Source organism: Anomaloglossus baeobatrachus, chromosome 7 (genome assembly GCF_048569485.1).
Source record: "Anomaloglossus baeobatrachus isolate aAnoBae1 chromosome 7, aAnoBae1.hap1, whole genome shotgun sequence".
NCBI classification, from domain to species: domain Eukaryota; kingdom Metazoa; phylum Chordata; class Amphibia; order Anura; family Aromobatidae; genus Anomaloglossus; species Anomaloglossus baeobatrachus.
Window position 1 is genome coordinate 13,783,020 of NC_134359.1, and position 4,748 is coordinate 13,787,767.

A 4,748-nucleotide genomic window follows, 5' to 3' on the forward strand; every position below is an offset into this window, starting at 1 on the left:
TCACAAACACATAAAAATGCATTATAAATGTACACAAACAGTTAATAAACATTGCCATAACACTTACCGGTCCTCGCGATCCCTTCTGCACTTTGTCTCCTGCCGCTATTCCATCCGATGATCGCTGAATCCTCCCGGTGACGGCACTGCCAGCAGAGATGCAGGACCTATCGTGACGTCAAAATAGCCATGTGACCAGTCACGTGGCTATTATCTCATTGGCTACAGACTGGTCACATGACTATGACGCGTCATGTAGGACCTGCGAGTGCATCTCTCCGGTACACGGTGCACATATGTGTATCGCCGTGTACCGGCGACATGCTCTAGCACACGGTCGACTTCTCATTCCGATAGGGACTGGCTGACACAGCCGGTCATTAACGGAGATCACCGTTGCCATAGCAACGCAGTTAGCGGTGATGTCACCGCTAACCGCGGCTCCGAGAGCACCGTTGCTATGGTAACGCGTCTGTCAGTGTTACCGCTGTTACCGCTGACAGCCAGCACTGATCACTCACGGAGTGAAGGCTGCACGCTGCTTCCCGATTGTAGTGAGGATTGTAGTGAGGATGAGGTTCCCCAGCCCCAAGTGATGAGCTGGTGAACCTCATCCTCACTACAATCGTCACTACTACTACACTAGTGAGGATTGTAGTGAGGATGAGGTTCCCCAGCTCCTCAAGTGATGAGCTGGGGAACCTCATCCTCACTACAATCGTCACTACTACTACACTAGAAAGAAAGAAGACAGAAGAGCAGGATCGTGGAGGGCTGACAGGGGGTAATAAAGATGGAGTTTCTAATGTGTCTGTGTATTTATTTCTTTTAAAGTATTTTTTCTCTGTGTGGTGTTTTTTTTAACCCTATATTGGAGATTCTTAATGGCCGGGTCAAACGTGCCTGACATTAAGAATCTCTGGCTTAATACTGGCTAGTAAAACAAAGCCAGTATTAACTCATGATTACCCAACAAGCCACCCGGCTCCAGGGCTGTTGGAAGAGTTGGATACAGCTTCTATGAGAGCGCCATTTTCTGGGACGGCTGCGGACTGAAATCCGCAGCAGAGGCACCCAGAAACCTCGGGCTAACCTGTGCTGCGGATTCCAATCCCCAGCTGCCTAGTTGTACCCGGCTGGACACAAAAATGGGGCGAAGCCCACGTCATTTGTTTTTTAATTATTTCATGAAATAAGTGAAATAATTAAAAAAAAACGGGCTTCCCTATATTTTTGGTTCCCAGCCGGGTACAAATAGGCAACTGGGGGTTGGAGGCAGCCCGTGGCTGCCTGCTGTACCTGGCTAGCATACAAAAATATGGCGAAGCCCACGTCATTTTTTTGGTGGGCAAAGAAATTCTGCATACAGTCCTGGATGGAGTATGCTGAGCCTTGTAGTTCTGCAGCTGCTGTCTGCTCTTCTCCATACAGACAGACAGCAGCTGCAGAACTACAAGGCTCAGCATACTCCATCCAGGACTGTATGCAGAAGTTTTTTGCCCCCTGAAAAAATTATGTGGGCTTCGCCATATTTTTATATCCTAGCCAGGTACAGCAGGCAGGTACGGCTGCCCCCAACCCCCAGTTGCCTATTTGTACCCGGCTGGGAACCAAAAATAAAGGGAAGCCCTTTTTTTTATTATTTCATGAATTTCATGAAATAATTAGAAAACAAATGACGTAGGCTTCGCCCCATTTTTGTGTCCAGCCAGGTACAACTAGGCAGCTGGGGATTGGAATCCGCAGCACAGGTTGGCCTGAGCTTTCTGGGCCCCACTGCTGCGAATTGCAGTCTGCAGCCGCCTCAGAAAATGGCATTTTCATAGAAGCACCATCTTCTGGCGCTGTATCCAACTCTTCCAGCACCTGCCTGCTATACCTGGCTAGCATACAAAAATATGGCGAAGGTCACGTCCTTTTTTTGTAGTTTTTTGGCAAAAAAAATAAAAAATGCTTCCCTGGATTTTCCATTGCTAGTGAAGGTAACACCAAGCAGTGGGGGTTAGCAGCCAGTAGCTGCTTGGATTACCCTTAGCTAGCAATACAAAAAATGCAGCGGGAGCCCATATATATTTTTTTTAATTATTTATTTAAATAACTAAAAATAAAATGGGCTTCCCTGTATTTTGATTGCTGGACATCACAGTGCTGTAAAAATAAAACTTTAAAAAATGACGTAGCGCTCCGCGGTATTTTTGATTCTCAGCGCAGATAAAGCAGACAGCTATGGGTTGCCACCCCCATCTGCCTGCCGTTACCTTGGTTGGCAATCAAAATACAGGGAAGCCCATTAATTTTTTCTATTTAAAAAATAGTTAAAAAAAAAATGACGTTGGGTCCCCCCATTTTTGATAGCCAGCTAGGGTAAAGCAGACGGCTGTAGCCTGAAAACCACAGCTGGCAGCTTTACCGTGGTTGGGGATCCAATGTGGAGGTCCCCTCAGGCTCTTTTTTATAATTATTTTATAAATATTAATAATTACACAATAAAAGTAGGGTCCCCCCAAATTGGATCACCAGCCAAGGTAAAGCGGACAGCTGTGGTCTGGTATTCTCAGGGTGGGAAGGTCCATAGTTATTGGGCCTTCACAGCCTAAAAATAGCAGGCCGCAGGCACCCCAGACGTGGCGCATCCACTAGATGCGCCAATCCTGGCGCTTCACCCCAGCTCATCCCATGCCCTGGTGCAGTGGCAAACGGGATAATAAATCGGGTTGATACTAGCTGTAAAGTAACCTGAGATCAAGCCCAGCAGTTTGTGATGTCATGGCGTCTATTAGATACTCAACATCATAAACTGTCAGTACTAACAAAAAAAAAAATCGACAAAAGAAATTTATTTGAAAAACAGTCCCCAAAACATTTCCTCTTTCACCAATTTATTGTAAGAAAAAAAATAAAGGGGGTCCCACGACGACTCTGGACCGTCTAGAATACGGGGGGGGAGACACTCAGGGGACGTATCCCCCATTTTCTAGGAGTGCGGACCCTTCATGTGAGGAGTGTGGGTGCAATGAATCTGCACTCACTCTCCCCGGGTCCACAGCAGCAGAGTCCATGTCGTAATGGTTGCTACCAAAGCTGCAATGCCCTGCTCATGAGGTAAGGGCATGCCTAATCAGGAGAACTACTGTAGAGGAAGCTCTGCTCACTGGTATATAGGTGCTCAGAGGTAATAATAGATAAAATTAGTGAGTAACCTCGGCACTCTAAATCTCCCAGACTAAGTCAGTAAGTCCCAATGGATAGTAATGCAAAATCACTCTTTATTGGTCCGTATTAAGAACATTTTTTTTTCATAAGCATATATGTTTTTGTCCAAAACAAGTTACAAATGACGTTTCGGCCTGAGCCTTCGTCAGATTGGACTTATCTGCATGTAATCATGAAAAATGACAATAATCAGTATCACATAAGAGTGAGAGAACAATAACATAAACTCGAACAATGTAGAGGTACAATTGGGATGCAGCAAAAAAATTACAACACAGCAAGAAATGAAACACATGATACAAATGTCATAATACAGTACAAGGACAATATAGTAATGACAAATATGGGGTCAGAGTAGACTTAGACAGCTCTGGTACGAAAGAGATGTCAATCATAAAGTAACATGTGCAGTAGGTGTAGAGCTACAGTATGCATGGCAGAGCTAATGGGTAGACTGACCATAGAAAAAGAACGGAGAAAAAGTGGAGAAAAAGTGGAGAAAAAGTGGAGCATAAGAGGAGAAAAAGTGGAGAAAAAAGTGGAGAAAAAGTGGAGCATAAGAGGAGAAAAAGTGGAGAAAAAGTGGAGAAAAAGTGGAGCATAAGAGGAGAAAAAGTGGAGATTAAGAGGAGAAAAAGTGGAGAAAAAGTGGAGCATAAGAGGAGAAAAAGTGGAGAAAAAGTGGAGAAAAAGTGGAGAAAAAGTGGAGCATAAGAGGAGAAAAAGTGGAGATTAAGAGGAGAAAAAGTGGAGAAAAAGTGGAGAAAAAGTAGAGCATAAGAGGAGAAAAAGTGGAGAAAAAGTGGAGAAAAAGTGGAGAAAAAGTGGAGCATAAGAGGAGAAAAAGTGGAGATTAAGAGGAGAAAAAGTGGAGAAAAAGTGGAGAAAAAGTGGAGCATAAGAGGAGAAAAAGTGGAGAAAAAAGTGGAGAAAAAGTGGAGCATAAGAGGAGAAAAAGTGGAGAAAAAAGTGGAGAAAAAGTGGAGAAAAAGTGGAGAAAAAGTGGAGCATAAGAGGAGAAAAAGTGGAGATTAAGAGGAGAAAAAGTGGAGAAAAAAGTGGAGAAAAAGTGGAGAAAAAGTGGAGAAAAAGTGGAGCATAAGAGGAGAAAAAGTGGAGATTAAGAGGAGAAAAAGTGGAGAAAAAGTGGAGAAAAAGTGGAGCATAAGAGGAGAAAAAGTGGAGAAAAAGTGGAGAAAAAGTGGAGCATAAGAGGAGAAAAAGTGGAGATTAAGAGGAGAAAAAGTGGAGAAAAAGTGGAGCATAAGAGGAGAAAAAGTGGAGAAAAAGTGGAGCATAAGAGGAGAAAAAGTGGAGAAAAAAGTGGAGAAAAAGTGGAGAAAAAGTGGAGAAAAAGTGGAGCATAAGAGGAGAAAAAGTGGAGATTAAGAGGAGAAAAAGTGGAGAAAAAAGTGGAGAAAAAGTGGAGAAAAAGTGGAGAAAAAGTGGAGCATAAGAGGAGAAAAAGTGGAGATTAAGAGGAGAAAAAGTGGAGAAAAAGTGGAGAAAAAGTGGAGAAAAAGTGGAGCATAAGA